The sequence below is a fragment of the Pan paniscus genome, chromosome 5 (assembly GCF_029289425.2).
Source record: "Pan paniscus chromosome 5, NHGRI_mPanPan1-v2.0_pri, whole genome shotgun sequence".
In the NCBI taxonomy this organism is placed as follows: Eukaryota; Metazoa; Chordata; class Mammalia; order Primates; family Hominidae; genus Pan; species Pan paniscus.
Window position 1 is genome coordinate 179,171,212 of NC_073254.2, and position 13,018 is coordinate 179,184,229.

Genomic DNA, 13,018 nt, shown 5'->3' on the forward strand with positions numbered 1-13,018 from the left:
GAACTGTCAGTCCTAAATATATATGTTTCTAACAACAATTTTCTGCTTGAAATAATAAATAAGAAATAAGGTTGCATTTTGTTTTCCTCTCTCTTATCACCACCAGGGCCCTTCAGATTCTTTAGACTGCCAAGATTAAGGGCAAACGGCCAGTGGTGACCCCTACTTAGGCGCCAATGAAGATGACATGCATTTTTCTAATGGATCATACTACTGTGTAACTTCATTCTTTTTAAACATGTCACCCATACTGTGCAATCACAGACTGTTCTTTGGAAGCAAACAGAAATCTAAATCCTTCCTGCAAAACTTCTTTTTGTGAGAGCTGGAATCCATCAAGGACCCAGACTTTGCTAGGATGACTGTCTTCAGACACTTCTCCTTGGCACATTTCTGTTTCCCACGGTGCTGTGTTTTGGCACAATGTACATTTTGCAAGTGACACACCTCTCCCTCACTGCCAAAAAGCAGTAAGTGAGGCCAGGTGTTCTTTAACTCAAACTCCGGAGACGGCCCCATCCTTCTAAATTTTGAAAATTAAAAAAAATGTTCCCTGATGCTCAATACTTGTTCTCTCTTCACCCTTCTCCTGCCCTTCTCTCTCTCTCCCCTCAAACCTCCCCTCTGTGTTTTCTGATCTTCGTGAAGGATTTTTATTTTCTCGAGGGATGAAACAGCCTGGGTTGTTGCATGCTCATTCGTGTTATTCTTCTTTGTGTTACTGTCAACTAAGTAGATTGTGTCATTTATTTTGGGTGGCTGTATAGACTATAAGCCAAACACAGAATTTTTGCTTTTTCTACAAACCCAGTAGACAGCAGGACAAAAGGACACTTCAAACCAGTAAGATGCCATTTTTTTTTGTCCTTGTGAAGGAAAATGAAAAGGAATAAATTGTTAATGTCTTCTCTTTTAGGAGATAGGATGGAGTGCCACCAAGATAGAAGACAAAAACATAAGCTGTGAAATATGATTATAAAGCAGTGACATGAGTGCCAGAAACTACGGAGGAAACGTCTCCTTGTTCTGGATCCACACTCCATACGTGGTCATTGAAACGTGGCATCAAATGGGAGGAATGTGGTGGGCCAGGTCAGGGGAAGAGCACCAAGCAGGGCCTTTCCCTGGGAGATGGCACCACGTGACATGCTTCATACGGAAGCACATGGGCCCTCAGCGCTGGTATCTTGCTTCACCTGGGGATGGTGATGAAATGATGCAGAGCTGACTCAATACGATATGTGGGATCTTCCATCGTGAAGCAGCTGGGAGCACCAGGAGGCAGGTTTTCCCGTGCTTATGGAAAGCACCACATTGTTCTGCTGGGGACATGTTCTTTTACTCCAAGGAGTAGTGGATGTGCAACGGGCTGTCCTGCCCGTAGAAATGTGTGGGGCTGGCTGCTGAGAACAGATGGCAACTGGCTGGCTCTGATGCCTCAGAAGAGGTGAATGCATTCGGAGAGGCCACAGCTGAGAGTCCCTCAAACTGGGGAGTTATTATTCTAAAAGTTGGATTTTTAGCAAGATTTTACCAGGTGAGGCTGATTAAATGATGGTGGCAGGGGTGGGGAGAAAAACAAATAAAAGTGAGTTGAAGTCAACTTCTCCAGTTAATGGATGTATGTCTCCTTTACCCAGTGTTCATGGGTCAGAAATCTCACTATTCCACTTAGTAACACACTTCTAGAATTTTTGGCTTCTGTTGTCCTGAATTTGAGCTCTTCTAGGACATTTTGTTTTGCAATGGAGGAATACTTCCAGCAGGGCACCAACGGTGGCTCCACTGATTGCCAGTCGAGACTTCTATCTGACCATTCGGGTCTCCTCACACCACTGAACCGCACAGCAAAGAAGGGCATTACTCCACTGGCTGGGGTGGACATGCAACCACCAAGAGGAAATGTGGTTGTTGCCATACAGTGGGGCAAGGGAGGATTCTCTGGAGCACAGGGGACTCTCTGGGCTGTCCCTTAGCTCTTCCATGTCTAATAATAAATGTTAAGGGAAAACTATAGTAACAACAAAAATGCAGGGTCACTGACCCCTTAGGAATGAAGGTTCCAGTCACTGTGTAGACAACCCTCACAAGCTGAAGCCATGGCCGAGGACAAAGGAAAGAGAATGGCCAGTGCAGAAAGAAGCTGTACACATCAACGACAGCCTCATGATCAGTCAGAGGAAGGGGGACCAAAGCCACTCCGTGTACTCTCTCACATTCGTCATAAGTGTGTGCATGAGTGTGCTTACATATGAACATATTTTGTCTTCTACTTTCTCCCTCTCTTTACTTCTTTGAGCAAGTATTGTTGGAGATTAATTTACAATTTTGTCTTTAGGTAACACGTTATTTGAATTGCCTGTGACTGAATTTGAGGAACAACGCGCCCACCCCAGAGATGGACAGTGGCCTGTTTTCAGGAGATGGCAGCATTGATGACTGGGACATTGTATCTCCTCATTCAAGGGAGAGAATGGGAATGCCTCCATTTCTTATGAAAGAGGCCCCACATCTTGTTAAGTTGAAACATGGATGTCTTGGGAGTTCCAAAGCTCACAGAGGGGAGTGTGTGGAAGCAAAGCCCAGGGCAGGCTGTGCCGGGTATGGAGCTTTGGTTTCTCAGTCCCAAGCCTGCTATCCTCCACCCCGAGATGCTGGGCTGGGATGTTGCAAATCAATGCCTGCCTTGCTGCCTGGCTCCCTGTGAGGTCCTGCTGATCGGGCCGCTGCAGGCTGGAGGAGGGGGAAGGGACTTGCTCCTTCCTGGTTTGTCCTAGTTCTGCTTTCTTTCATTCGGTTCCCATCAGACACCTGTCCGTGTCTTCAGGTTGGCAGTGGCAGTCCCATCCAGTAGCAGGAATTGAGATCAATTTTCAGTTTTTTCCAAGGTTCTCAGAACTGGCCTCATCACACTCTCTTAGGGCCGTGAGTGCCTGTTGCCCAGCGTCCCTCCCCTCTTCAGAGGTCAGGGACTCAGCCTCACAGGGACCCCGCTCTGATCTCTGGGATCCCAACCGGGCTGAGCATCACTTGATTCTCACGGGTTTTGCTCTGCAAGGCTTTCCCCCAAACTGTTAGGAATTCCAACTTCTTCCCTTTGTTCTCCTAGCCGAGGTGCGACGGCTGCTTCCCGCCTTTGCTACATCCACGATCCCTCACTGTTTCCATTTTGCCTTTTCATTTCTCCAGGTAGTTAGCAATTCTATGCATTACATTCTCTCTGTCAGAGTAACCAGTTTGGTTTCTGCCTCTTGTCTGCATTTTTAAACTTTGCTTCTTTTTTTATCTCTCTTCCTCACTCATGTGGAGTTGGTCAAATTTTCTTTTACCTGCTTTCAGAATTTTCTTTTGCCTCCTTTTAGAAGGTAAAAACATACATTCTACTTTTACTATTTTAGAAATCATCCACTAATTCTTGATTCTTAATGCTTACTCGACCTTATTTTTTTTTCTAACAAAATCTAGAGATGGTTAATATTTCTACTCTCTTCTTGAACAAGTCAAGAATGGTTTACTTTCTTCTGAAGTCTTCTCTTCCATCTTTTATGATATTGTCTTTTATATCAGTTCTACTATCTTGATTTTTTTTTTTTTTGAGACAGGTCTCATTCTGTCACCCAGGCTGGAGTGCAGTGGCACGATCACCACTTGCTGCTACCTCGACCTCCTGGGCTTGAGTGATTCTCCTACCTCAGCTTCTTGAGTAGCTGGGACTACAGGTGTGTGCTACCATGCCTGGCCAATTTTTATATTTTTTTGTAGAGACTGGGTTTCGCCATGTTGCCAAGGCTGATCTTGAGCTCCTGGCCCCAAGCAATCCACCCGCCTCAGTCTCCCAAAATCCTGGCATTACAGATGTGAGCCACTGTATCTGGCCTCCATCCTGATTTTTAAGCAATCTCTAACTAGCTGTAATTATGATCTGTACCAGTCAACTACGTAGACTGATCAGTGCATTTGATTTATTTCTTTGGTTACCATTGTCTTTTTGGATCCTCATTTTTCCCTTTGGATTCGACTTCCTTCTTGCCAGGGTACAAAATAATAATTTTTTTTTTTCACCAAGAGTCTGCGGGCATTCAACTCTCAGTTTTCATTGTCAGAAATTGTCTTTATTTAGCTTTTAACTTAGAATAATAATTTAGCTGGAATTTAGATTTCTTTGATGAAAACTGTTTTTCCCTGAGTATTTAAAAGATATTATTCATGGCTCCTGCTATCTGTTATTGCTTCTTGGAAATCTACTGTCAGGTTAGTTATTATTCATTTTAGCTCTCTGCTTTGTTTTCTTATTAGATAACATCCAGGTTTTTTCTCTTTACTTTTGATATTCTGCAGGTTTATTACCATGTGCCTTGGAGCTTTTATTTATACTGTCCTGGTTTCAGTCTACTTATACAATTTGAAAAGTGATGTTTTTCCTCTCTTCTGGAAAAGTTTTCAGATATTATCACTTGAATATTGCCTCTCTAACTTTCTATTTTATGCACTTATTCTAGAACTCTAATTAGACACGTTGACTTTTCTCACTGTACCCTTGTAACTTTTTTTTTTTTTTCTGTATTTTTGGTACAGATGGACTTTCGCCATATTGGCCAGGCTTGTCTCTAACTCCCGACCTGGTGATCTGGCCCCCCTCGGCCTTCCAAAGTGCTGGGATTACAGGTGTGAGTCACCGCGCCTGGCCACCCTTGTAACTTTCATATGTTACATTTTATCTTTCTGAACTATATTCTAGATGATTTTTCCTAGTTCTTTATGCTAATTCACTATTCTCTTCAACTATTAAACCCACCTATTGAGGCTTTTTGTATAATTTGTTTTTTTTTTTTTTTGAGGTTAATCTCTCTTTTTCTCTCCCATGCTCTTCCTTTATGCTATGTACATCTTTACATTACATATTTTAGATATATTTAGGATCTTTTCAGATTGTTTTATTTTTCTTATTTTATTCTTTGAGACAGAGTCTGCTCTGGTTTTTGGGCTGGAGTGCAGTGGCAAAATCATGGCTTACTGCAGCCTTCACCTCTTGGGCTCAAGGGATCCTCCTGCCTCAGCCTCCTGAAGTTCTGGGATTACAGCTGTGAGCCATCATGCCTGGCCAGATTATTTTATTTTTAGTTCTTGAAATGCAAATATTCCCATTTATTGTGTTTGCTATTTGCCCCTGTTGGTAGTCCATTTCCTAATGTGATTTAGAGTCTGAATTCATTTTTTTAAAGGGGCTATTTTCTACAGGAGTCTCCCATACTGCTGTTTTATGGAACTATTCCTCCAGAGCTGTTTATATTTCCCAGAAGCTTCCAGGAAACCTTTCCTGGCATCTCATTGGCCAGAGTGGAGTCACATGTTTTTCTCAGGCCAGTTGATTGTAAGGGGGAGGGAATTACGCTTAGATCAATCAAGTCCACTCTAAGCAAGCTGAGGGTGTTTCAATCTTCCCCTCAGAAACAGGCTGAGAGGGAGGGTGGACACCTGAACCAAATCAGGGTTCTGTGAGGGAGAAACGTACATTTGAAACTTCAGCACTCCTAGAGATGTTCCAATTTGCAAAGAATCACTAGTTAACTATCCAGTAGACAAAATCTCCAAGGGATATGGAAGGGGAAGGGAGAGACAGAGAGTAAAAATGGAAACAAATACAGAAAGGGCAATTTTTTGATGGGACATATTCTGGTGGAGTAGCATTTATATGTTCTCTAGAAGTGACTCACATTTTTCTGAAAGGCGACTTTGGCTTTTGTTGTTGGATGTGGAGTAGCACTGTACATACCACTCTGTTTTTCTTTTGTCTTTTTTTCCCTTCTATTTACAGGAAAATAAAAACAAAAGCAATCCAATGAAGAAAATGTAAACAAAATGGTCTCTAAATTTCAGATATGGCAAGACAAAAATTTAGTATAAGAACAGTTTGAATTAATCTGTGAGTACACTGTGATCCTTTGATGAGTTCAAAGTAATTTGTAGAAAGTTAGTTATATTTTCAGTATTGACGCAGAGCTATGCTTTACTCTGCGTCATGTAGTTAAGTAACATGATAGGGAACACAGTGTCTGACTGTAGGTCTATCTGGGTCTAACACTATCACCAGCCACACAATTTTGGCAACATCTCTTCTGTGATTTGACAAGCTAAGTTCCTATAGCAGTAACAAAAGCCTCAGGGGTGCTGCCAATGTTCTATGAAGTTTTGCTAAGATTAGCCCACTTCCTTTTGTCCTGTCAATATTTGATGAGCATCCACTATGTGTCAGGCACTGTGCTGTGTCAAAGACGTGACAGGGAATCAACAAAGTCGCTGCCTTCATTGGAGCTTATTAAGGACCAAATCTCTGAGGAGATGAGAATATTGTAACAGACTTTATACATATTTAAATCTATGGACATTTCAATTCTTCATTATTTATGGGCATACTTGCCACCTTGTTGAAAAGTAAAGGTATTATTGATCCTAGTAATAGGTGCTAAAATACCCAACATTTAGCATTCTAGATATATCTAGCCTCTCCATTTGTTTGTGTGACTTTGTCCAGCCATTCACTCCTTCATTTTCTCAAGAGACGTTAGATCTTAGATGGCAGAAAGACTTCTCGGCAAAGGTGACAATTAGGCTGAAACCTGATGATGCGGGGGAGGAATGGTGGTATTGGTGGGAGTGAGGGTAGAGGTTGGCTGAGGCAAGAAGAATGTTTCCAGAGAAAGGAAAAGAGCAGCACATGTAAAGAACCTCAGCTGGGAAAGAGCTTATGAGGATAAGGAACGACTATTTCCTTCTCGCATTAAAGCCATCAGCTACCCCAACCCGTATGTCCCTCGCTCCCATCTTAGACCCGGGAACAGTGGTTTTCTCCCTCCTATCTCCTTTGCTTTTTCCCCTTGCATCCTTTCATGTGTCATCCTCACCTCACCCCTTTTCTATGTTCTTATCATTTCATCCTTGAACTTTAAGTCTGCTTGACGTTTGGTTGTTTTCTGGTCATAATGTTATTGTGTAACCTTTGAAATCTTTTTAGTCTATGAACATGCTTTGAATCCTGCTGGCTTTTCTGTAATGCAACTTTCAAATGCCATAATGTAAACTTGGAACAATTTCATATATAAGCCCTGTGAAAGAATCCCCATTTGTCCATCATGTTTGCAAGGGGGGTTTTACACATGTCTCATTGAATTCCAGCCCCAATCTGTCAAGGAGGTGTTCTCATGAGGAAACCAAGGCTCCAAGAAGGACTTTGTTAAAATCTAAAAACTAATAAACAATGGAGGTCAGCCAGACCCAGGTCTTCGGACTCCAAATCTAGTGTTCTTCCCAAATCACTTCTTTGCCTTTTTCACAAATGATATCATTGCCCTAAATAGAGACTGCAGATTTAACTTAAATAATTATAGGATCTCTTACACACAGCTTCTGTTGAGTAGGATTCAGAGGCTCAATTGATTTTTGGAGATTGGAGCTGTATTTAGATCAATTATCCTTTTAGATGGCATGGACAGAACAGATTATACAACTCAATTTTATCCCCCACCCCTAGTCCACCCAGTAGAACTAGGATTACTTGTATTTGCTCAGACAACTTTTTGTTTAGTTGATTCTCTATATTTGCTAGATCAGGAGTTGACAAACTTTTTCTGTAAAGGACTACATAGTAAATATTTTGGGCTTGCACAATCTCTCGACTCTTCCACTCTAGCACAAAAGTGGACATGGACAATGTGTAAACAGACTTACAAAAAACACATGGCTGGTGGGATTTGTCCTCTGGGCTGTAGTTTGCTGACCTTTGTTTAAGATAAATGATCCAGATAAGTGATAAATATTGTCTTATCTTTATTCCTCATATCAGTTAGGATTTGTTTCAACTCTGAATAACAGATCCTCCAGATAATAGTGGCCTAAACAAGATAGATGTTTATTTCTGTCTCATAAAATGCCCAGAGATGAGCAGTCTCAGGCTAGTATGGCATCTCTGTTCTGGGAAGTCCTCATAGTCCGTCCAACTCACCACTCTCCCATCGAGAGTGTGGCCTCATCCTTAGATCTGAGATGGCAGTATCCAGTTCAGGCAGCAGGATGGAAGAAAAGCCAATGAAGCTTTTCTTCCATCGAAAGAAGTGACCCTTCGGGAAAGTCCCAGAACCTGTCACATGATACTTCCTCTTTCATCCTGTTGGTCAGGCTCAGTCACATGGCTACTGGCCTAACTGCAAGAGACTCTGGGAAATGTGGTTCTTACTCTGGATGGTCATTTGCCTGGCTCAGAATTCTGTTACTGTGAAAGAAAGGGAAAATGGATATTGGGAGGTTCCTGATACACATGCTTCTTAATTCTTTCATTAACTGAATTTCAGTAGAAAATTCAGTAACTAAATTTTATTTTTGTTATTGCTAATATGATATTAACTAATGAGCACTCTTTTCTTGTTTAACAGGAATGATGCTAATGTTTCACTTTTAAGTATGAAATATTTAAACAGATTATGCATATTATCTACTATATTAAGTATACTAGATTTCTGTCAGAGATCCTTTGTCAATTTAAGGAAATTTTCTTCTAATTTTAGCTTGTTAACTACTTTTTAATCAGAAGAGAATAAGCCATAAAATCTTCTGATAAGGCAGGCCTGGCTATCCCACCCTCTTTATAGTTCACAAGAATAACCTTAACACCATCTGAATGGAAACGCATAGGATTCCTGTGGAGGTGAGCCAGGTCTCCTCGATTCTCCAGGGCCATCTGGTCATGCTGTCGGTGAATTAGTCTCAGGGATGCTGATATCCAGCCTGGGGGAAGACAAAGCTGCCTTTATATAGAATCACTTCTTTGGCTCTCTGCAAACAGAGACCCTGCTCTGTCAGACTTAATTGGGGTTGGTGTATCATGATGATTTCCTATCTTCCTCTGTGATAAATATGTAAACTATAAAATGTCCCCCTGGGGTGCAGAGCTGTCACAGACTCTCAGTTTATATGGTCTATCTCAGAAGATGGGAGAGTTTATTGCTTGCTATGGGCATAAAAGCACACCCCATACTCCTTGTTGAAATTGGAGTCTTCCAGCCCCTGCAGACACACACCCAAATGTTCTTACCTGCCATGCCTAAGGACTCCCTAAACCCAGGCAGAGAACCTTTTGGAAACCCTCTATGAAACAGCAGCTTCCTCGCTGACTTAGTCAACTTTCTATGCCTCTGGATTCGAACTGGATCCATTTCACCTGCCTTCTCCAGTCTACTTTGAAGGGGTGTAGATTTTCTTTTTGTTTTGTTTAGTTTAGTTTTGTTTTGTTTCTGACCCACAGCGCCTACTTGCCACTTCCTAAAGGAACTGCTGTTCTGGGTCTGGGCTTGTTGCCAGACCCTTCCTGGGTGATGGGAGTCCTGCTCTGTCACCCCAGCTCTGTCCTGTGGGGCTGCTTGCATCCAAGTGCAATACTCTCTCTGCTCTGTTTGTGCCTGGCATAAGGCACATATCGCCTGCAATTCAAGCTTTAAGAGCCCGGGAATGTATTACTACGTCTCTTCTCTCTTCAACAGAGCCTGTTCCATCAGCCGGGGTCCTGGGATGAAGGTAACGTGGAGCAGAGTTGCAGCTGATCCATGATGTGTTAGCGCAAGCAAGAAATAAACTTTTGTGGTCCTAAGGCACAGGGGTTTTTAAGTTGTTTGTTAGAGCATGACCTACCCTATCCTGACTGCTGTACAAAATCAAGCAATTTCTGTTTGGCAGGATTTCCCAGACCCTCCGGAAGGCTGCTGTGCTGTGTGAATCTTTAAAATGGGAATGAGGTATATAATTTTTCCCGGTCTTAATGCCCAAGACTTTCTTAATGAAATCATCTACTGGGACTTGAACTGCTGTTCCAAAGAAGTTAATGGGATAAATGGCTACGTGTGTTCTGTGCATGAGTCATCTTCTTCCAATGAGACTGAAAGCCCCTCAGTAGAGTAGCATAGCATCCAACACAGAGTTCAATTCAACAAACTTGTTGATAAAAAAATTTCATCCTTTCCTGCCACCTCCATGCCCACCCCATGCTGAAAGATTTATTTGTAATACCTGTTTCTTGCTTTGTGAACCAAGTTAAGCAGTCAGTGCATCCTGCTCATGTCATATGAGGCCTTGTCTCACCCATGGAACTACCACTGACTTCTTTTTATTTACTTATTTTTGAGACAGAGTCTTGCTGTGTCACCCAGGCTGGAGGACAGTGGTGTGATCTTGGTTCACTGCAACCTCTACCTCCTGCGTTCAAGTGATCTTTCCACCTCAGCCTCCCAAGTAACTGGGACTACAGGTGTGCACCACCACACCTGGCTAATTTTTTTGTATTTTTAGTAGAGAGATGGTTTCACCATGTTGGCCAGCTGGTCTCGAATTCCCGACCTCAAGTGATCCGCCTACCTCGGCCTCCCAAAGTGTTGGGATTACAGGCGTGAGCCACCACGTCTGGCCACTACTACTGACTTCTACAAGTGCTCCCTTCTGGGGCAGCGCCTGGGAGGCAAAGAGCTGTGTGAGAAGCTTATTTCCAGAAGAGGTGATGAAGGTAAATCAATAAGATTCCGATGCTGTAAACTGGTCAAGTGTCACTCTGCAGCAGACATGCAGTATTAAAGGCTTTGCTAAAAAGAAACCTTTGCCACGTCTGCAGCTATTAGAAAACTTTTTGAATGTCTTCAAAGTAGGATCGTGACAATAGTTTCTTAAAAGGTGTGGTTGTTGGGGAGAAAAGAGAGGCTGCCATGAAGTCCTTTTCTTCTCAAAAGCAATTGCAGGAGAGATCCCTGTGTTCAGAAGAGAAGGGAAGGTGTGGATGGGAAACGCTTTGGTCTGCAGTTGATGTTAATCGAGGCTCTTCTGGAACCAGTCAGAAGCTGCCAGTGCCTGTGATTTCCCCAGCCCTCAGTGCTGCGAGCGAGGCGGCCCGTGAGTAATAGCAGCGCAGCCCACTCTGCAGTATGTGGGAGGACAATAAAGGTCAAACCACAGAGTGGGCTTCCAGCTGCCAGCGCGGGGGCCTCTGTCCTTTCACTGCAAGGGGGCTTGGGAGGCTCGGGGAGGAAAGGGAAGGCTGGGTGTTAACGTGAGGTCCTGTCATGGTTTCCGTGGTAAACCATGGGTTTTCCAGGTCTTCAGATTCCAGGCCCACCGCCCTGTGGTTGCCATCTGCCAGCCCCTCTGGACCAGATCAAGTGAAGTCTCTCTCCCAGTACCCTTCTAGCGAGGAAGCAGACATCTGGCTCCTTATCATTGAAGAGAGAAAGCACTTATGAAATTGGATTTTGATTTGTGAGAGATTCAGGAACAACAGAATAATAAAACTAGAGATCAGTGGATCCAGGCGCTTTTTAAAAAAGTCGGCATTCTGGGGCACTTTCATTGTGCCTGGTACTGTGATAAAGATTTTTCAATAACTATTTTGTTTTGTTTTGTTTTTTGAGACGAGGTCTCACTCTGTCTCCCAGGCTGGAGTGCAGTAGTGCAATCATGGCTCACTGCAGCATCGAACTCCTGGGCTCAAGCAATCCTCCTGCCTCAGCCTCCTGAGTAGCTGGGACTAGAGGACTGAGCTACCAGGCCTGGCTATTTTTTTTTTTCTTTTGTAGATACAGGGTTTTGCTGTGTTGACCAGGCTGGTTTTAAACTCCTGGGCTCAAGCAATCCTCCTGCCTTGACCTCCCAAAGTGCTGGGATTACAGGTGTGAACCACCACACTCAGCCTGATAACTGTCTTTTCTAATCTCCCTGTCACCACTATGCTGTGGTACTATTACTATCCACATTTTACAGAGGACGAAACTGGCGTCTAGAAGCTTAAGACCCCCATAGACAGCTGGGACCAAATTCAAGTTCAGCTAAATCACCAGCCTGCTCTCTATCATGCTGCTGCCCTGTATGGCCATTTTGGAAATTTCTGGCTAAAATAGCTACTGGATAGAAATGAACTACTACTATTGGTTCAGCATTTCTTCATTTATCCAGCGAACTTCTGTTGAGACCCTGCTGGTGAGAGCCCAAGGTGGATAAGGTTTGCCCCATCTGGAAGTCACCTGGGCTGGCTCAATTAGAGGGAGGCAATGCCAAAGGCAGTGGGAACCTTGAGGAAAGAACAACTCACTCTACCTGCGGCAGCTGGAGTGGACTTCCATGACATGGTGACATTGACGCTGAAGTGGGCTATCCCAAAGAGGAGAAAAAGGGGCAAGAGACTTGGAGAAGACTCAGCAAGGTGACCCAGGAATGGGAGGCGTGGGGAGTTTGGGAAACTCCAAGTATTTCCCTGCACAATGGGAGGAGAGGGAAGAAGTAGGAGAGAGTAAACCTTCTTAGTGCCACACTAGCTGGAGGGGCTTCATAAGAAGGCAGGTGACGTTACTGATGTTTTATTGAGCTGATGTTTGCCATTGAGGATTGGAAGAGACGGGAGTGAGGTGAGGTGGGTGCTAGATGAGATCAGTCTTGAAGCCACTACTCCTCTGTGGTGGCATGAAGGATGAAATGGGCCGAGCAGGTAAGGAGACAGGTGCAATAGTCAGATGCGAGATGATGAGGGCCTGGGATGAGGCAGAGGGGATGGGTTAGAATGACATGGTCTTGGTCATTGAATGGATTTGGGCGAAGGAAGAGAAGGAGAACATTTTGGCTTCTGCCTCACCCCATTGTCTCAGTCTCATGCTAAAGGGGACTCTCTGTCTTGACTTAGTGGGTGCATACTTGAAAATGGAGTTTCAGGCTGGGTGTGGTGGCTCATGCCTGTAATTCCAGCACTTTGGGAGGCCAAGGCAGATGGCTTACTTGAGGTAAGGAGTTTGAGACCAGCCTGGCCAACATGGTGAAAACCTGTCTCTACTAAAAATACAAAAATTAGCTGGGTGTGGTGGTGGGTGCCTGTGCTCTCAGCTACTCAGGAGACTGAGGCAGGAGAATCGCTTGAACCTGGGAGGCAGAGGTTGTGGTGAGCCAAGGTTGCGCCACTGCACTTTAGCAAAAAAAAAAAAAAAAAAAAAAAAAGGGATTTCAG

The 13,018-nt window shown here is 43.6% G+C and overlaps 1 protein-coding gene and 1 long non-coding RNA gene across 2 annotated transcripts in view; one reads left to right on the plus strand and one right to left on the minus strand.

Annotated features, from left to right (window-relative positions):
- The window catches only part of LOC103784216 (uncharacterized), an 84,797-nt gene that overhangs the window by 66,021 nt on the left and 5,758 nt on the right, over window positions 1-13,018 (plus strand). The window contains exons 4-7 of the long non-coding RNA XR_008625813.2: window positions 917-2,601; window positions 9,531-10,543; window positions 10,764-10,923; window positions 11,126-12,226. This is a non-coding gene — a long non-coding RNA (uncharacterized LOC103784216). The remainder of the gene's footprint in view (window positions 1-916; window positions 2,602-9,530; window positions 10,544-10,763; window positions 10,924-11,125; window positions 12,227-13,018) is intronic.
- LOC117980746 (uncharacterized) overlaps window positions 1-13,018 on the minus strand; it is a 58,053-nt gene that overhangs the window by 3,097 nt on the left and 41,938 nt on the right. The window lies entirely within an intron of this gene.